Raw genomic sequence first — 21,367 nt, 5'->3', positions numbered from 1 at the left:
CACCCGAAGAGTTTGTTAAATCACAGACTGCTGGGCCCCACCGCCGGTTTCTGATTCAGTAGGCCTGGGCTGGGGCCCAAGAATCTGCATTTCTCACAAGTTCCAGGTGATACTGATGCTGCTGGTCTGGGGACCACATTTTGAGAAGCACAAATCTAGTTCAATCCTTGAACTTCGCGGAGCAGAGAAATGGTTCTGGAGAGGCTAGGTGATCTGGGGTAATGCACCTCGTGAGTGGCAGGCTCCACATGTGGGCACTTGACGTTGCTTAGCACCTTCCAGGGGACAGAGGCTTGAAGCCCACACACGTTGTGACTGATGGGTCCTGGGCTGTGTTTACTCAACCCCCAACATCAAAGTGAAAATTCCTTTCAACAGACTGTAAGTCTTACCACCCTTAGGCCACAAGTCCAGATACCAGGGAACACTTGGATATTTAATTATTTAAAAATCTAGTTTATCAGGTTTCTGGGCCTCATGTAAACTTGATTCAAAAGCACTAAAATGCCCATGACGGAAATATGCAGCTACACAGCACTAGCAGGTGCAGGTCCCTGTGGGTGTATGGGTCCACTACAGGACAGAATGGAAGCAGAACCTACTGCTCTGCATTCTTAGAGGCCCATCCTAAAAGGAAATGATCATCTATTGGGCAGAATTGTCTCATTAACCATCACAACAAGCCCGGGAGGTTGGCCTTATTATTCCCACATTATGGAGGAGGAAACGGACACAGTAAGAGTAACTTGACCATGGGCACAAACCTGGAGAAAATGGAACTTAGAGCTGAGCCTCTGTCTCCAGATCTGGGACTCTCCGCGTGTTCTATTTCATGGCCAAGGGCATGGGAGTGGTTAAGGCCCTCCCATCTCCCAAGGGTGCCTGCTCAGATAGATCAGCAGCTGTGGAGGGTCTGACCAGTACTCTATTTGTGGCCCTGTGTTCTGTTACTTTAGAGGTGGGCGGCTCAGACTCCCAGCATGTCCCTGGAAGCCATGGGGCCAGCCTGAGAGCACAAGGGACTTCCTCTCCCAGATGGGCTGGGAGAGTCACATGTGTTGGAACCCCGTGATCAGCAGTTGGGTCCAGTGGCCCTTTCTCAGCCTGGGGCTCATTTTCAGTTGTGCTGGCAGCTCCGGAGCCAGGACCCTGGGTAAGACAGACACCCCGGGTGCTCACCTCAGTGTGGCCAGGACGGAAAGCTGCTTCCTTGGAAAAGCCGTTATTGGGCCCGGACGCTGCGCTGAGCTTGGGTCCAGCATGCCATCCAGCCACCTGGACTGCACGACCACGGGCCAGGACTCTGCAAGAGGAAAGAGCTGGCATTAGATGGGCACTTCGCCACATTCTCTAACAAACAGAGGCTATGCCCCCAGGCAGGAGGGGAGGGATGTGCCAGTGGGACAAACCCCACTTCCCTGAGTTCTGGGATTTTTCCAGCATCAGGGCTCAGGAAGGAGCTACAACCCCGCTACCCAACCTGCCAGGGGCTGACCCTGCACAGACCTAGAGTGGCATCTGCCTTTCACTCTTGTGCCAGCGCTCTTGCTGCCTGCCTGGACGCAGCCTTTGGCTGAGCTTATGCCCCGTGTAGGTGCCCAGAGTAGGTGCTTCCAATCCCACACCAGTGTCCTACTCTAACAGACCCCTAATCCAGCATCGGAGTGGGTATTATTCTGTGCATTACGTGCATACGTTGTACACCCAACCCTGGACCAGCCTAAGATAATTTACACAGAAGGAAAAGTCCTGACAATGGAGAAGAAATTGAAGGAGGAGTGCTTTGATGAAAAACCAGACAACCTGACCACTGAACAGATGACAGAGAGCTCTTACAGGACTTGGACAAGAATCGCGAGAACCATGCCGAAAGCCAAAGGTCAGGAATTGGAAGCTATGGAGGTTATACAATGAGAAGAGAATTCTACTCACTTTTAGGTTGTAGTTCCTAGAAGCAATGGAAGCTTTCTATTTACTCACTTATATAAACCTCATGTATGTTTGTGCTTCATTCATTCATTCAATATTTCCTGAGCACTACCCATGGGCCAAGCACTATTTTTGGTGCTGCGGATGCAGCAGTGAATAAGGCAGACAGGGTCTGTGCTCTCGTGGAGCTTACAGTCTTGTATAAATAAGATTATCTTCAGCATCTCCATATACCATTAAGGAAATAAGTGAGGTGTGATTACCGAGGCCAAGTGCAAAGTGTAGTGAGGGGCTGCTGTAGACAGGATACTCAATGAAGGGTTTTTTGAGGAAATGGCCTTTGAGTTCAGATCTGAAGGATGAGAAGGAATGAGGGAGAGCACATTTCAGGCAGCAGGAACAGCAAATGCAAAGGCCCTGATGTAGAAACAGTCAAAGTTGCTGAGCACGTAGGGAAGAGTCCTAGGAAATGATTTGGACAAGTAGAAAGAGCCACGTCTGGTGACTCTGGTTTTACCCCAGGGGAAATGGAAAGGGAGTTGGAAGGATTTAAGCAGGAGAGTTACATGACTTTTTTTTTTTAATGGATGAATGAGTAAACTATTGTATCTGTGGCAGAGCTTGTAGGGTAGGGTAGCCCCCCAAAAGAAAAAATTCTACAATGATATTGTTAACCTTTCCGCCTGTATTCCCTTTGCAACTCCCTCAACCCCTTTTCCCCATCATGTCTTTTCCCAGCATGGCCCCCGACCAGTTACCTTCCTTTGACCCTCTCTCATTTTGTGCTATAGAAGCAAACATCAATGATGACACCGTGGCCCCAAGTCCCTCACAGGGAGGACACGAGGACAGGGAGGTAGAAGGGGCCCCCAAAGCGGTTCTCCTGCTGCTAGAAATCATGATTAAGGATTGGGATGTTTCCATTCCTCTTTCTTAACCACTTTGTTCAAAAATACCCTTTTTGCTTCGGAAGTACCAGGAAAACCTTCCTACTCCACTGGGGTTCAGGCCTAGAGATGAACACCCACTCAAACACTCTTAAAAATGGTTAGATTCTGTGGCAGAGAACATTTCCAGTCCCTCTGGGTTGGATTTAGTGCAGGAGAAGGAGGATGCCACATACTCCAGGATCAGGGGTGGCCTCATGGGGTCGGGGTCTGTCACGTGTGGGAAGGAGATGCTGATCTAGTCCAAAACTCTTCATCTGGGTGTTTGGCCAAGCCTGACGGATCTCTAGCCTGGAACCCAAAGTGCTGCATTCTGGCCCAGTTCACTCTCCTCCTTGGGTAGGTCACTCTGTATCTTTAAGCATCTCTGAGCTTCTTCCTTGGTAGGACAAGGAACTGCCACAGGTGATAGCTAAGGTCCCCTCCAGTTCCAATTGCCTATGACTCTTTGAGCATTAATGTTTTCCAGCACAAATTCCTCCTGGCTATTGAAGAATGCTTTCTCCCATTCAAACACCAGAATTCATTTATTTCATTAATTAAACACTAAACTGTGCCAGCTACTGTGTTAGGTGCTGGAGACATGAAGAATGAGACATAGCACTTAACTTCCAAGAGTGAATAATCCAGAGGCAAGGCAGGACAAGCTCAGGAACAAGCACTTGCAGCACAATGTGGTAAGTATGATGTGTCGTGGACATGATACAGAAGGAGGACTTAGTTTTGTCTGGCCAGACCTGCCAGAGACATATGGTCATAAAGGAAGTAATGTCTGCGCAGGGTTCTTAAGGATGAATAGGAGTTCATCAGGGAAGAAGGAGAGGAAAGGCATGAGAGAGTTCCGGAATTTAAGAACTGGCAAGAGGTCCAACATGACTTAGGGGTTTGGGGGAGGTGAGAGGGGTACGTGATGGGCCTCACATAGGAGTAGGTGCCCCCAGGCTTGTACAGCTCACTGCTGTGGCCTGCCCACTGACTGTAACTTCCTCTGTGACACAAAGAAGCCTTCACTTTTAGTCTAGGGAACAACCAGGGAAGTACGAGGGACTCTCCCTAGAAACATTCTGGATATTCCACTATAAGCCAGGATGGCCTCCAATCTAGATGATTAGAAGAGAGAAGTTCGATCTAAATTTAAAAAACTCGACAATCTCTAGGCAGACCTGCCTTCTTGGGGGTCAGCTACAGACGAACTGCAACAGGTTCCCTGCCCCCATGTCTGCAACCCCTGGGCCACACCACTTGGGCGCACGCCTTGGCCCCCGCCAACCACATCTAGAAGCCTGATTGCTCTCTCTGAGACCCTGTCTAGCATCTCTCATGCCCATGGCCTTCTCTTGCTTGGTGTAGCCATAGGTGGTCTGCCACCGGAGAGAGCAATTCACTGTCCAAAAGGCTGACACATTAAGTGATTTTCACAGATATTACTGTCATTGTTTTTAGTCTCATGCTAGTAAAGGTTGGGAGCTCTAAAATTAAATCTGATTTAAATATTACCAGTTTCTAATGCAAAAATATTAGAAACAAACAACCCAAATACATATCTATTTTTAAAACCCTGTCTGTTCTCATGAAGTAATCACTTAATCAGAGGCTCTCACACTTGTATACATGCATGAAAATAAATCCCAGCTCATCTTGGGATCATGTTCTTTTCCTTCCTGGTGTGCCCCTTCTAGACCTGGACAACCCTGTTCTGTCCTGGGGTTCATGCTTTAAAGCAGCGATTCTTAAAGTGTGGCACAGAGGACTGTTAGCAACATCTCAGAACTTGTTAGAAACACAACATTCTTAGGCCCCTCATAGACCTAGCAATCTGTGTTTTAATCCCTGCAGGTGATTCTGATGCACACTTAAGCTTGGAACTATTGCTGCAGATGCTCCCACCCTGGCCCTCCTCCAACTGCAGCCTCCCCAGGGGCTGGGGGACCCAGGGCCGAGAGTGCCAGCCCAGAGTCAGCCTGCTGCAGCGGGCCCTGCCAGCCTGTAACCCTATACATTACAGTCAACATCGTGTGTTGACCATGCTCCCAGAACCCACAACCCCAGAACCCCTGGCCAGCCAGCCTTGAAGTCAGCTCAAGCTGGAGGTTCTTCTGAAGACCACTCCCCACCCCCGCCCAAGGTGAAGCCTGTTGGTATGGGCTTCTCTGTTGATGCCTGGCTCAGCGTCCCCTTCACTTTCTTAAGGCTTCTGTGATACTTTGGTTGATTATGGCCAAGAAGCTTAGATTAATGGCAAATTGTTCAAAATCCAATCAATGTAGAGCTTAAGGCAGCTGAGCCTCTGCTGGTAGTTTATCAGGAGAGAAGGGCATCAGCTGCAGCTATGGCGGCTTCCTAACTTCAATCAGCGTCCTCCAAACTCCTCCAGGCTTGAACTCGTGGAAGATTCTACCTACCTCTGGCTCCCACTTTCTGCTGCCCTCCTCTGCCCCCAAATCCTCTGTAGCAGTGGTTCTCAGCCCTGGCCATGCACTAGAATCATCTGGGGAGCTTTACGAGCTCCTTATGCCTGTCCCACCTACAGAGACTCTGATTTAACTGGTCTGGAGGGCTGCCTGGGTCTCAGCATTTTAAGGATCCCAAGGACAAGCCAGGGCTGAGAACCACTGCTGTACAGGATGAACAGGACGTTTGACATTGACTTTGAGGAGCTGGTAGTTAAGAGAAATTGTTGAGAAGTGAACATAGCTCAGCAAATGGAAAGGGCAGGCGTGGTCACCTCATAGGCAATGAGGTGTGAGAATGTGGCTTGGAGACGCCCTGGGGGATGCTGTCCCCGTCACCCCTGCGCACCTTACCCCCTGCTGTCTAGCTGTAATTGACAGTTGTGAATTGGAAGGTTTTTTTTTTGCTCCTTGCATGTCACTAAAAATGTTGTTTGGTGTTGGAGCCGTGGTTAGTTTATTATGAAGCCTGACGATTATTGGCTGACATTTTTAGTACCAAAAATTTGGGGATGCCTAACCAAAAAGATCTCTTAGATGACTCTTCACACGTGCTCGAAAGCACAGGCCAGTCCCACGAGCAGCTTACACCACGGGTCTTCAACCTTTTTGGCACCAGGAACTGGTTTCATGGAAGACAATTTTTTCATAGACAAGAGGTGGGGGGTGGGGGGTATGGTTTTGGGATGATTCAAGCGCATTACATTCAAGCTCACCTCCTGCTGTGCAGACTGGTTCCAAACAGGCCTGGACCAGTACCGGTCTGTGGACCAGAGGTGGGGGACCCCTGGCTTACACCACATCAAAGATGCTAGAGCAGCTGGCATGAAGAACACTGTTCTTTCTCCTCACTTCCACCTGCTAGAGGCCTGTGAGTTAGGAAGACTCATTAAGAATGTTGAGCTTAAGAGCCTGTCGTTGGGCGCATAATACTTGTTGGTGCCATTGCTTTGATTTTCATTGCTGCAACTGTTCTCTTCCCTTCGCTCCTCTCTCTGTTAGATCTTACTCTGAGCCTTTACAGAAAGAGAACATTCAGAGTCTCGTGTTGCAAGTCTGTTTTCCTAATTTGTAGCCTAATCAGAAGTTTTCTATTATGGATTACGACTGTGAGGTTTGCTGAGTAGGAGCTCTTTTTGGGGGAAAAAAATTCAATTTTGGCCATTTTGAGATGATTTGATGTGTTTTAACTATTTAGTGGTTTTGGCACATCCAGTAGGAAAATAGTGCATCTGGCACCAAGGACTTGGGAAGACGTTCAGGTTCAGTAAAACCGCTATTCTTTCTCACTGGGAGTTTCAATACTGACAATTCTAAAGGGCCTTGCCACATTTCCCTAAAAAAGAAATGGTTCTATGGCTCTCTTGGAGATTCTGGGATAAATTACAAAACCCTTCCTAGCATTTCCCCAGAGTCAGGCAGCTCAAGGAAGAAACCATCGTGGTCAGTTGACCTTGAACCTCAGAATCAAAGAGCATTTGCTGGGATTGTGCCTGATGTCCGGGTGTGCGTGGTGGGCCCGTCTGCGTGGTGTTTGCCGACTGGATTCATGAGCTGTGCAATGCCAGCACCGCAGAAAGGCTGTCATAGTGTGGGTAGTTACAACATCACTGTGGTAAGGGGTAAGACATCTAACACACGGCGACCTTCCGTGATGCAGCTGAGAGCAGTAGATTTTTGCAAGCATATACTGCTAAATAACAGGCATTGTAGTAGAGCCCATCAGCCTAGTGAATTTTAGTAATATATCTATAACCTATTTTGAGTGTCAAAAACAATCTAATAGTTTTTCAAACTTTTCTGCAACCCTAAGAAAACATCTCCTTGGTTCCAACTGGCTGATCCTTAAACCGCAAGGAAAAGATCCATTTCAGCTCCGCTTTTGGCTTCTCCCTGCCTTGTTCCCATATATGGGACTAAGAACAGCAGAAGTATTGGGGGAAAAAAGTGGACTCTCGGGTTGGCTGGAGTCAGTTTATATTCAATCATACCAGCACCTATTGAGGGTTCCACCTGGGATGGAATATGTACGTGAATGAAAACAAAATGTTGCCAGTGAATGCAAACTCGGATCCAAGCTCTTTATTCTATTTGTTTTACAGGATTAAATATCCTCAGCTCTTCTTGAGCTAACCTTTTCCTCTCAGTGTGTGGTATGTTTTCCAAGCAATGGGTCAAGCAATGTTACAACATATAAGTCTATAATGCAATTCGGATGTAATTTAGGAAAGCCAGACAGACAAGCTCAAGATTCATAGCCCTGAAAAAGACCAGGAAAAATCCTGGCTTAACAGACCCACACAGTTCTGGGGCTTTTATAAAGGCAAGCAGTCAGTCCATCCTTCAATTAAAGAGGGATGAGGGCCAAGCTATGGGACTCCAGTATAAGGAGCCCAGTAAAATGCCACCCTTTCTGGTTAAAGTGTCCGTGAGGTGAGGCGAGGCCATTCCTCCTTGAGCAGCTGGATCTCTGTGTCACCGCAAACACTGGCGCACCTCCACCAGCCTGCATCCGAACACTCCGGGGGGGAACCGAGTCCCAAGGACACGTCTGATGCCTTCTGACCCCACACTACTCTGGAGCGACAGCTGCCACCGTGTCTCCAGCTCCCTTGTTCTTCTGTGCTGATATTTCCTGTCTTGTCTGCTGACCTCACACCCTGAAAATTTGACTCAAGGCATGAAAGAGAGAACGCAGCCCAGCTCTGCCCAAGCACGCAGCACAGGCAAATCCTACGTAACCCAAGGCTAAGATAAGAGCTGCAAATAGGAGTTTACTTCTCTGTGTTTGTCAGGGTGCTTTGTGTTGGTTCAGCTACTTCCTGTGGATGGCTTTAAAACGATTCCACTCCCAAATGGGCTCATACCACGCTGTGACATACATGCCTCACGGGCAGTGTCAGAACGGCATCGGGTTGGTTAACTGTTGTGAAGAGCTGCTGGATGGGCGTCTTCACGTCTCTTTCAGGGAGTTTCCTCTCACCCTCTCATTATCTCAGGAGGAAAGGCCAGGAGAGATGAAAACCTGCTGTCCCTTCTAAAGTCACTTGAGTCTTATCTAATTATACTTTAGAATATCCCCAGTCTCCTAGTGTTTCTCCTTTTAGGTTTTACTTGACCGTAACATGAACAAAGGAGAGCTCTGCATTGGGGAAATTCACTTCCGAGCTAACAAGGGGCCCCCAGAGTGCGTCTGTCTCCAGAGACTCATAACACTGCGGGTAATGAGACATTCAGACATGAGGGCAGACAGTTTTCCGCACTTGGTCACACACACACACACACACACACACACACACACACACACACACACACGGAAGTCAGCCACTCGTCCCGCTGCTTCTAACGGGGGAAGTTTAGCTTTCTAAGATTCAGAGAAAGCGATGAACTTTTGAATCTCGGTTGTTATTTCACATCATGGTGGACTATCAGAGCTGTAAAGCAAGGGCCTCTGATGGCCCTGCAGCCCATTTGCTTCCCTTGGCAGGTTTTGGCTAGGTGACCTTTATCAAATGATTTACCCTCTCTGTGCCTCAATGTCTCCGCTCCAAAAGCAGAACAATTATACCTTCCACATGGGGCTACTGAGAAGATTAAATAGAATAAGCATTTAGCCCAGTGCCTGGTGCCTTACTGGTGCTACATAAATATTAGCTGTTCTTATTAATACCATTAAAGACACTCAGCTACAACCTGGCAGTGAGTTTTGTGACAGGCTGGGTGCAGAACAGAAAGCGAAGCCTTGTGTCCATCCCAGGTCCCCCCGTGGGTGTCTCTGGCAGGAAGAAATCCTGCTTTGCGTCCCAACCGTGGCTGCAATGGCTGGCTGTGCACATGCTCGGTGGCCTCGACTGAGCAAGTGTAGAAAGCTCAGTCTGCAGCTGTGGGACGATTATATGCAATCACTTGCCAACCGAGGTGCTGAGTAAGGAACTGAAACACTTGTTTTTGAAAGGATCCATTTTCTTTAGTCATGTCGCAGACAGACAGAGGAAGCTGCTCTTACTCTAACTCTTGCTTGGGGAGCAGTGTTCTACGGGTGACACAAAAACTTGCCAGGACCCAGAGAGTTAGTGGCAGCTTGGTGTAGGTAATTGCTGCCTTCTAGGGGAATACAACAGGAAAGTGTCCTCATGGTCAAATTTATGCTCAGTGATCCAGGGATTGGGACACATTTAGGCACCTGCTGGATGGTTAGCTTCTTAAGGTCTTGGGGTTTTTTTTTGTTTTGTTTTGTTTTTTAAAATCCGTGGGGCTGTCCTCGACTAGGCACTTAGTGACTATGTTTATGGAACAAAATTGAAAACTTTTCACACAGCTGCACCAGTTTATTCAAACTAAACCGTTATTTTATATTATCATGGGAACTAACAAGTGGCCCTGTCTTATGCCCCTGGATAACTGGTTGGGCCCCCCATCGGTGGGCTGACAGGTGCGCTGCTAGGAACTAAGTCCCTCCCAGCCGACCCTCCTTTTGCCTTCATCACAAGCGCTGAAAAGCACACACAGGTGTTGTGCAGAACCAGCGCCTCCTCGTTTCCAGCTTGCTTATTTTTCTTGTCCAGAATTTCTTTGGAGAAAGCTCTGCTGGTAATGTTGTGCAATCCACTGGGATGGCAATCACCTCATTGTTTAGTTACAACCCATGAAAAGATGAAAAAAAGAAAGAAAGAAAGAAAGCAGAGCGCACTCATACAGATGAGGGTGGAGGCTGTGTGATGATAATGAAAACCATTTGCTAGCATTCACTCCCTCCTTTGTGAGTCCTCCGAGGGGCTGGCAGCAGGCCTCTGTCTGTGAAGGGAGCTGCACCCCCAAGGCCTTCCAGGGCCTCACCCCCCATGTCCCACCTAGAGTGTCACCTTTTGTCTCCAGAAAGGAGGGGCTTGGCTGGCCACTCCAGCTCCCTCCGGGCCACAGCCACCAAGCCGTCTCCGGCTCTCACCTCCTGTCTCAACCAGGGCACAGATCCATCCTGTGCGATTGCGCCTGGACCCTCGGTTCTGAGCAAGCTCTGCCTAAACCAGCCTCTGGTGGACCGTGTAAGACGGGCTCTCCTCTTTGTCACATTCTGTCCCCGAACTGTGTCCAGGACTCGCAGCCCCAGCTTCCTTTTTAACTGTTTTCTATTTTTCTTTTTATTCCACAGAACTGATTCCAATATTTCTATAATATAGATTCAAACCTTTTTTCTTTTTTAGGATGAAAATAAATAAAAATTTAAAAACAAACCAAAACCCCCCAAAAGCCACCACCAGGAGAAGAGTGTACATGCATATTTTCCCAAGCACATCTCGCTGGCACTGGCCCCAAGAGAGGAATCACCTCGAAAGGCACATGCTGTAGTTACGGGCAAGACCAGTCCCACCAAATGCTCTGTGCATTGTGCTCAGGAATCCCTGGTACCTGAGTGCCTCACCTTTCTCTGCCCACTTCTCAAGTCTAACGCAGCATTTATTCCAGTCAAATCTTGTTTGGATCCACCGAGCACGCAGCATTACCTCCAACAACGAGCACCTCCGTCGCCACGGGGCCTCCGCCATCACCATCGCCACTGCCGCCAGCTCCTCCAGCACCTCCTCCCCACCACCGTCCGATCACCGCCCATCACCGCCACCAGCCACACTGCTGGCACCATTTACCGTCACCGTGACCACTCCCACCTTCGGTTCCACCCGCACTGTCACCACCGCTACTACCACCACCACCAAAAGATGAAAGCGCTTTCTGGAGTCAGAGAAGCCTGGCCCCTGTTCCCCAAGGCCGCCTCAGAGGCTGTCAATGGAATCAGCAGAGCCGTAAGACAGCCAAGCCGGGGGGGTCACTTAGTCTCTCCCAGGGCGGTTCGAGGAGTTGTGTAGGTCCCCACCACCCCCAACTGAGCTGGTCTATTCACCACTCTATACACGAAAGCAATAGCATTTAATATAGAAATGTATTAATAGAAAATATATATTCTATTCTATTTTCCAGCACCCATTGCGGATGCTGTTCTTTATTTTCTTTCTCCTGATACATATATTTTTTGTGTGTTAACTTTGTATTTCCAATAATGGAGACATCAACAGTTTTCAGTTCACAGCTTGGCAAAATTATCTCCAAAGAGGAATACCTATGACTGTCACAAGGACATCACACACACATACACTCCAGAAGGTAAATAAGGAATTAATTAGGTACCTTGGCCCTCCAAACACGGCAAATTCTTCCACTTGCCTGATGCCATGTGTTAAGGACACGTGCACAGTTTTTGCTGACCATCTTGGAGTTTTTCTATGTCTTCACCCCTGAAGACAAGTGGACTTTGTGCCGGGGCCCACAGGGCGGGGAAGCTCTCCCTGCCTCCGCCCCGCGGCCTCCAGGAGGAGGTCCTCTTTGGACTCGGCTGATTCGTGGCAGCGATTGGCTCCTGCTTGTAAGAGGGGCGTTCCCTGGGAGTTTAAGGCCAGGCTCTCCCCTGGCCCTTCCGTCCCAGCAGGGGAAGGGGCCCACCAGCTAGCTGTCCCAGGAGGCATGCTTCTTTCTCAGCCACTCGTTCAGACTGAGTGGGGAGATTCTTCCTTCTAGGGCCATGCGGGGCCGTGTGCCAGCACTGGAAGTTTGAGCTTGCGCTTGCACGGAGAAAGGGCAGGGGCAGGATAGAAGTCCCCCCAAAAGCCCCCTCAGGCTGCTCCATTAGGCTGTCTGAGAGGTAGTAATTAGGAAAGTTACCTATATTTTAGGTGTAAAGTTAAATGGAATGTAATATAATGTATTAAAATGCGTTAAGTACTTCCCTAGCATAAACTGTGGGTTAGAAGTGAATACAATTACTACCACTAATAACCAACAACATTTGTGGTGTTTTATGTGCCAGGCACTAGACTGAGGGCTTTCTATGTATTCTCTTTTAAAATACCTACTAAAAATCATCTGAGGTCAGTATGATCCCTATTTTACGGGTAAGGAAACTTCAACTCAGCGTGCAGTGGGGACATGCAAGGTCACCCTGCTTAGGCGATGGGAGGATGGAGGAGTCCAGGTCTCTTGCCCTTCAGTCAAGCCCTCTTCACCCTGTCTAGGCTGCCCAAACCCGACCGTGCAGAGAAGCAATGGTTGTGTCCTCTGGGCTTTGTATTAAGGTCCATTCCTGCTTCTGTGACATGGGTACTGTACAGGGGGGATTCTGCATGCAGTATTTTCTGTTCTTGAATTTACTAATTTCTTTTTAGAATCTAGTACTGATTTTCTAATTATAATATACCTTGACCTCTCCCCTTGTCTGCCACAAGACCTTCCTTAAAATCTTGAGGGAGACCACAGACCGTAATCTCTTCTCACTGACATACTCTAACCAGCAAGGAACAGATTCTTGAGAGACTCACTATTCTGATGAAATGTAGGCAAAGAAGACAGATGCTTAGAACGTGCAGTTGGTCCTTACTGGGCAATTTATAAACACTGTAATGTTGCCGTTCCATTTACTCACATACATTTTCTGGATAAGATTTACTCTTGACTGTGGAACTGGAGCAGGGAGAAGGGAAGACAGGATCTACTCACCCTGGACTGGGGTGGGATTCTCTGTCAGCTGGCTTTTTGGGTATGAAGACCAAGCCTGAGGCTGTTGGAGCCAAGTGGGGTCTGTTAATATTTCCATTCATGGGCATGCACTAGAACACCATCTCATACATTTACAGGAAAACATCGAATATAATATCTTTGTGGAGCTTAATCAGAACCAGAGTAAAATTCCAGTCGCCAAGAATAGAAACTTACCCTAATGATTTCATTTTTAGTCCAAAATATACAGTGTTTTCTCTGCCTGCTCTGTTTGTCACTTTCTAAAACAAGAAATTACCCAGCAATGACTTTGGTTTGAGGGATGGGAGGAAAGTAATAAACATTGAGCAGACATGCAAAGAGATCAAATGTCAAGGATCCTTGGCGGACGGGCATTCAGAAGTGAGTTCCCTTGGTGAACCGTGGACTTTATTTCCCAGGACTCCGTGAATTACTCAATCAGGGTTCCATTGTCCTGGCTTCATGCTCAGCAGTGAGTACTTCATAGAACAGAAGTGAGTCAAAGGCAAAGAGGAGGAGGTTGAGTTATACTAACATCAATGTATTTTTCAGGCAGACATAATTGCGTTCATTGTTAGCAGGCAAAATGGTCGTCTTCTAGAAGAATGAGTCTCAGGCTATGAAAACAGGTGGGATGACACCTAGGCAGAAGCTGCTCGTTCTGATTTACCATATTGAATCAAGTAAACGGCTTAATATTCGGAATCATGCTGCCACGTGTGCAGCAGATTGGTGGTTTTCACTGTGAAATCTGGGGTGTAAAGCTGGCAATCTCTTTAGCCTACCAGCCTACTGCCACCAGAAACTCTTTAAAAGAAACAGAGTCACTGCCTTCTTTTAACTTCTCAGGAACAGTGTGACCAGAAAGGGGCAAATCAGAAGGCTCTTCACCAGAGGGCACTGGCTGTCACTTATGGGACAATAGTCACATTTTGCCAACACATCAGAAGGGCACACACTGGCCATGAATTCTGTGGCTTGGCCCTGTCCCCACTGGGCACCGTGGGGGATCTGGGTAGCACTGGCATAGAGGACGGCCCGGGCTCCGGGACTGGATTGGCTGCATCCCATTAGGGGCTGGCCTGGGGCTGAGCCCAAGTCAGGGAGAGAAGGAGAAACACCTACTTCCTTTCCTACCAGCTTGGAGCCTGATGTGCGTTCGTGGCATGAATCGATGTATCCGGAACAGATGCAATCAGGCCAGGCCAATGCCTGCCGGCACTGGGACTGGCTAAGTGAGCTGGGATTCACCCCACCCTTAGGGAGCCCGATGACATTGTTGAAGGAAAGTGAAGATGTGGAATGAGATAGATGGACCTAAAGTCCAAGGCAATCGAGAGAGGAGGGGAGGTGGGAGAAAGAGCAAGAACAGTAAATGAGAGGCGAGAGAAGGCAAGAAAACGGAAGAGGGGAGTGGGCAAAGAAAGGAGGGCGAAGGGGGAGACCCGGAGGGCGAAGGAGCAATAGTAAGAGGTTTGGGGGCTGCAGCCTGAAAGAGGAACCAGAGAGAAGAAAATGGAGGAAAAAGACAAGGATTGTGAGCAGACTTTGAAGATGGCCTCAGACTCTGCTTTAGTGGCGTGGAGGAAAGCCTTGCACGGAGCACAGACTCCCGTGTCGGCTTATGCTGCTGGATGTGATTCCTGGATTTCCCTAGAGAAAAATCGCCAGCAACAGGTAAACAGCCACTAACAACTCTCCCAAAGAACCCAGATTTCATTGAACTGGCTTCTGGTAACCTCACCAGATAATCTTGCTGATACTTCAATTAACAGTTTATTAGGATATGATTTTTTTTGCTGGAAAAATTCCATTTGAGCCCAAACCCAGTGCAGTGATAACATTGCCTTGGCAGAGTGACACAGTGATTTCATTCCATAGGTTAGAACAGGGCCATACCCTAGGGAGCCCATGTTCAAAACAAAAGTCCTTCATCACAGAGCTGCCATGCTGGGTGTGCCATAATAGCGCTTAAAATAAATGAGATTGAGTGACCTCACCATTATCAGATTCAGAGAAAATGCCTTGGAAAGAAATGGTGAGTGAAAAGGACAAAAAGACAACATCGGGGGAATTGGGGCTTCCCATTGATGCTTCCATCCAGCTGGAGTTCGTTATAATGTAAACTTTGCTTAATCAAATCCCCTGTCATGAATAAAACCCCAAACCAAATCCAAACACAGATAAATGACGATGTACTTGGATTTCACATTGGGTTTGCATCATTGCTTCACCAGGTGCCATCCATAAATCTGGGGTGCAGGCCACAGGAGCTGCCAACAGGCCGTCTCGGGATGTACTTCTGCCATTCTGCCTGCGCCCCTGCCCTCCCCCTGTTACTGCTGCTCAATCGATGAATGGGCTGAAGGTGGCAGAGACTCCTCCGCCCGAGACCCATGACCCTTCCCTTCCAAGTGCCGCCCGCGCTAAAGGCAAACAAGGAAGGTGAGGCACCTGGAAGCCACCCCTTAACAAAAGGGAGGAATCAGGGATGCACAAATGCAGGAAAGCTTTCACAGAGAGAGGGACAAAAGCAGCTCTCCATCATTCCGGGGGACACATGGGAATGAATGGGCAGACCTGGAAGGGAAGCAGGTCTTCCGTCAACATGAGGTTGCTGAGGATTTCCCACAAAAGGGACAGGCTGCCTCCTGGGGTAGACTTCCGGCATGAACCATGTTCATCTCAGGATGAGTAACTATAATGGCCTCTCGCAAAAGAGTATTAAACTTGTGTCTATTCAATTATAAGCAATTAAGACAAATAAATGGAGGAAGGGGAGGGAGGGAGGGAGGGAGGAAAGGAGAGAAGGAGAGAAAATGGGTAACAGTGTAAATAGGGAGATTCTCCACGTTGTTCCCCAAAGTGAGCGTGTGAGGGAGACCTGCATATACATACTTCCCTTGGTGCCGGTTCCCAACGACCTCTCATTCTACAAACTGTGTGAATTTAGCATTAAAGATTTGTATGTTTTAAACAATATGGTGCCTTTGCAAGCCAACTACCTCATCTGGTGCTGAAGAAAGAGCCGTCTGTCTCCACCCTGGAGGAAAAACTAGTTGGTTGGACTTATTGAGAGGCATTGTTATTCTCCAAAGTAGGGCCTTCCTAAGGGGATTCTGAGGGTAAACTTGGCTGCACTTCCCGATCTCTTATACACTGACTTCAGAGTACAGCCCCTGCATGAGGCCAGCCAGGGTTGCTCTGCAAGGAATGTAGAGAACAGTTCTACTGGCAGGAAGGGTGGCCAGATGGCCTCTGACAGGTGGGTGATGAAGCAATCATGGTAGCCCCTGAATCATCCTTGACACTCTAACAAGACCCTGTTAGTATACCGACTCAAATTACTCATCTGACTGTCTTTGTTGAGGCTACTACCATATATTACCACTCATTTCGGAAGCCTAGTCTTGATCATATTATAGCAAAACTAATTTTAAATAGATGCCTATGTTAAAGACAGACGCAGGGGGAAAAAGACTGGAAGGAAATACAGCAAATGTTAGTAGTAGTTGAGTTAGGGGATTATGGGTGATTCTTTTATACTTTTCCATTTTTTTCTAAATTATTGCAATGAGCCAGGAAGAGCTTTTATCATCAGAATAATGTATTTTGAAATATTTTGACATGTTATATTAAAAACTATTGAAATGTCCACAGATTTTACCTGTTAATCCCACTTTTGAGACTTTATCCTAATAGAATAATCCTAAAAGGGAAGAGGGCATACTCATAATCTTTTTTTTAGTTTTTTTGCTAAATGATTTATAATTGCGAAGTCAGAAGCCAAGTATTCTTCAAAATTCTTTTTCACAAACTTCTCTGTAGTCATTAAATATGAAAACTGGGAAGACAATAAGAACAAGGAGAAATTCTTGTGACCTAGTGTGAAACGGGGGGAAACAGGTCAGAGAAGACTATGTACGAAATCACTGCAGCCCAGGGAAGTCACACGTGAATAGGAACCAGGCCTGGAAGTAAATACCTAAAATGAAAACAGTTGTATTGAGTGTTAGAACTTTGGGAGCTCTCCTCCTCTCCTTCATTTTCCAAGTGGTTCATAATGTTGTTATAATGTCTTTATAATGAAAGTAAAGTCTATAAACCTTTCCATATGTCCTTTCTGTAAACCCTTCAGGTCTCAGGCGACGCCAAATATGCTCCTATGTTAGTGATCGCCCGCGGTGCCTAGTCTAAGCTGCTTCCTTGTGCAGCGGCTCCGTCAGTGCCGTGGACTAAGCCACCAGGTTTACTCTGTGGCTTTGAGTAGGTGCGGGTGGGGGACACGCGCAATCTGCGAGCAGCCTCTTTGTTTTCTCATGTTACAGTTTTATCGCACTGAACAGAGAATAAGAAACTGCTGAATGGCTTGGATGTCTGTGGGCACAACTCCCTGTATTTGGCAGTTCTTGGCCATGAAGGCAAAGGACTGAGGACTCAGGTTCTCCTGTATCTGTTGCTGACTTAGGTGGCTGCATACTCCAAAGCTCACATAAGGTTTGGATATAATGTCAGCTTCTGATTACCTGTTATATGGAAGGGAAAAATTGGAAACAAACCACCAAGCTATTTGTAGGGCATATCGTTTGGTTGTGTTCGCTCCCAGTTTGAGGGAAAGAGGAGTCGGAGGGGTGGGAGGAGGGAAAACACTACCATTTAATTCGTGCCTGCCACTTGCTAGGCATTACACTAGGGGCCTTTCAGTGTGTTGCTCGCTTATGCTCATCACACAGACAAGGGGACTGAGATGCAGAGCTGTTAGGTAACTTGTTGCAGGCCACACAGGCTAGGAAAAGGTACGATCTAGTCTCAAAGCAGGAAGTACATACTCACAGATAATCCACAAAATGAAACAATTCACTTATCATTAGTCTAAAATCACCAGGGATTCTTTTATCATCAGTGGTTCTCAACCAGGAGTGCTTTTGACCCCCAATGCTACCCTAGGGGACATTTGGAAACATCGAGAGATACTTTTGGTGCTGGCATTGACAGATAGAAACCATGGGCACTGCTAAACACCCTATAGTGCACAGGACCACCTACCACAATGAAGAAGGGTCTGGGCCAAAATGTTAATAGAGTTGAGGTTGAGAAAGCTTGCCATATCATAACAGAACCCAGTGTAACTTACCCCACTAAATTCACTTTCTGTTCACTTATGAAATTAAGTTTCTATGGTTCTGCACCGTTCTCAAAGATATACAGCACCTGAGGTGCTGTTTACTGGTCATACAATTAGGAACCAGTCAGCATATGTAAATCAAATAAATGTGCATAAAATCTAGATAACAATGCCAAGTATAAATCTGAAATTTATGAAGGGAGCTTGTAGTGAAATTGCCAGCAAGAAATTAACAGCTCCCCAAGTGTTACCAATTGTGGCTAACCCTAATCTGTATTAAATTCTACGATGAATAACTAAACATTCACTTGAGTCTCAGGGTTCCCATATGTAAAATCAGAAACTTGGCTGTTCTCCGATGACAAGGTCAAATCACTAAGTTTTAACACTTCAGTTGTGTCTATAAGCAGGGAGCAAATTAATTGCTTTAGTTTGCTGTGGCTTGCCCATTTGGAGGGGGAGCACACATTGATTTTGTAACTTCTATGGCATTAAGACAGCCACTGAGAAACTAGAACTAATGAATTAGTCAATATTTTTGTGGTTCACCATAATTTTGAGGCATAGGATTGCACTACTATTTGAGAAAGACTCCGCAACACTGAAAAAGACTCAGGGATCATCTACTTTAGTCTTTAATCAATCAAGTAGTATTCACTGGATGACTATGATACATCTGATTCCAAGCTCAGTACCACGGAGTATAAAGCATGAGCCCTGCCTTCAAGTAATAAACAGTTCGAGGAGGAGATAAGACAAATGCACAGGAAATATTTAGTGAATAACTTGGGATCTAAATTGTGCGGTATGGGCTGTCAGCAGTAATGGGGTTCAGAGAAGGTGTATCACACAGGATTGTTGATATCTGTTCACATGCCAACCTGTCCCATTACACTGACAGCCACCAGAGTGCGGGGACCTAGGTACTTTTCTACTTTGTATCTGTCTTGGTGTCTAGGCAGAGCCTGGCTCCTGGAAGCCAACTAATAAATGTCCATTTAATAAGTGAAGGGATGATCTCCATGGGAAGTGGGCCTTCATTTTGGCCTTGAAGCCACAGGAATGTCTCACCCAGTGTTTCACATTTCTGGGATGTTGGAAGAGGTTTGGTAACACGAGGGTTCCGTGGCCAAACGCGTTTGGGAATTGCTGGGTTAGAAACACTCTCCTTAATCAGAGCTTTCTTTCCATATTCTAATATGCACTGGGAATCCCTAGAATGACTCACTGATCTGGTGTCAAATTGATTTGATCAGGGAAACATATTTTCACCAAAGATTTGGTAACACAGGTTTGATTTAAGATACCAATAAATTCATGTTGATAATAATTAGTCTAACTATCCAAAGAAAATAGCTTTATGAGTTGACTAATGCTTTGCAAACCAGTATACTGGAGCTCATGCAGTTAGGATTTGGGGACTTTCTCGAGAGAGTTAGAAGGAAGTGTGTCCTTCCAGACCAGGCCTGTGTGAAGGGGAGACCAGGGTAGTGTTGTGCCGCCCTTCAGTAGCTTTACCAGACAGCCTCCTTGTAGCTCTGGGTGCGAGAGCCCTGCTTTGGCCTGTTGACATGGCCTCGGTCTTGGATGCACATTTTGTAAAAATTTGGACAAGTCTTTTCTTGCTATTCCCACTGGGCTTGTACTTTTATTTTTAAAATGTCTTTTGCCCTGAACTGCTCAGCTCTTGATCACTTTTCAGCAGGCTGCTGGCTGCAAAGCCCTAGATACCCTGGGGCGGCGGCTGCATGTTTTTCTGCAAATCTGCACTTGCTTTGATTTTGGTGGGTCTCCTTCCATAGCTTCCGGTTATGAGGGTCGCTTATGGGTGCCAACCCACTAAAAAGGTAAAAGCAAAAACACCTATAAAAATTCTTCCCCCCCCCCTTTTTTTTTTACATTACTATATCTTTCAAATGTGCAGTTAATTTTTCTTTTCTGATCAAACTTTGAAACAAACCTTCCAGATCTCAAAGGATTTTTATTAAAAGACAAAGCAGTTTAAAAATAATTGATGGCGAACTGGGGAGTTGAGTAACATTCTATTACCATCAGGAGCAGATACAAGCAGACGGTGACACATTTTGTGAATTATTTCTATTTAAATGCTTGAGCCTGAGGACACAGTTGAAGGCAGTGCTAAATCCATTTTTGCAAGTAGCTTTGATTTTAAGATAAATTTGTCAAATGATTCCTAGCACAATGTGTCATGTTCTAGCCCAACTTCATAACAGTGAATTTTGCACCTGGAGCCCTTGCAGAGGAACTGGTTATAGCACAGCCTCATCTTCACCTGTACCCGGAACCTGGAGGCAAAGGTCTTGAGGATGGCATGACATCCTCAAGACCTGTGACTGCACCTCCTCGTTTGGCCCAGCACACAAAGCTCCGTGAGGGCTGCTCCTTCTGCCCAGACTGCTAAGGAAACACATTACCATCTCACAGAAAAATGAACAAACCCTTTGGCACGCGCCTCTTATAGATGATATGAATTGGGCTTAAGTCACAGAATTTATGGCTGGTGCCCGGCAATTGTTTGACTGAAGTCGACAAACAAGCAATGAGCACCTGTGCCGTGCAAGTGCCCTGAGCCAAGAAGGGCAGGAATTAGGAGGGAAGTAGGCTGGTCTGGGTGGGGTAATAAGAGAAGTACACAAATGACTAACCTGAAACCCAGAATGAAACTGCACTGGTGGCTCACTTGTTTAGCAGTATGCATTGAACGCCTACTATGTGCTAAGTGCACTGTTCTACAAATGTAGATACAGTCGTGAACAGAGTGGGATAGTCCTCTGCTCTCAAGGGAGCTCAAATTCTAGTGCGGGTGGACAGAAAACAAAGAACAAATAAGCAACAAAAAGTCAGCTGGTGATAAGTGCTGGAGAAAATGAAGCGTGCTGAGAGTTTGGGAAGTGTGAGCTGGGGAAGTGCTAGTTTGGTGAGGGGAGGTCTTTCTGATGAGGTGATGTTTACAAAGAGACCTGAATGAAGGATGGGACGGAGCCATGCAGAAGCGTGCAGAGAGGACAGCCAGTTTAAAGGTCCTGAGGCAGGAGCATGCTGGGCAGATGGTGGCTGGGGGACAGGGTAGAAGATGAGACCTGAGACGCAACCAGCGCCAGCTCTTGTAGAACTTTATGGGTCCTGGCGAGGGCTTTGGACTTTACTCTGAAGGAGGAAGGGAGCCATGAGAAGGTGTCGAGCCCGAAAGTGACATGACTTGATGTGTGTTTAAAGAGCACTCAGTCTGAGCCTACACCACAGGGAGCAAGAGTGGAAGCAGGAGGATAGGTTGGATGGCCCTTGTGATATTCTGGGTGAGAGAGGATGGTCTGCGCGAGGGTGGCGATGTA

The 21,367-nt window shown here is 47.0% G+C and overlaps 1 protein-coding gene across 1 annotated transcript in view; it reads right to left on the bottom strand.

Annotated features, from left to right (window-relative positions):
- Positions 1–21,367, bottom strand: part of NGF (nerve growth factor) — a 47,991-nt gene that overhangs the window by 6,215 nt on the left and 20,409 nt on the right. The window contains exon 2 of the mRNA XM_054565096.1: positions 1,180–1,303. The gene's annotated coding sequence lies outside the window, so the exon portion shown is untranslated. The remainder of the gene's footprint in view (positions 1–1,179; positions 1,304–21,367) is intronic.

This window comes from Pteronotus mesoamericanus, unplaced genomic scaffold (assembly GCF_021234165.1).
Source record: "Pteronotus mesoamericanus isolate MK-2021 breed Mesoamerican mustached bat unplaced genomic scaffold, CSHL_Meso_final scaffold_99, whole genome shotgun sequence".
Classification (NCBI taxonomy): Eukaryota; Metazoa; Chordata; class Mammalia; order Chiroptera; family Mormoopidae; genus Pteronotus; species Pteronotus mesoamericanus.
The sequence above is the reverse complement of the archived record's forward strand: the minus strand, read 5'-3'. Positions and strand labels throughout refer to the sequence as shown.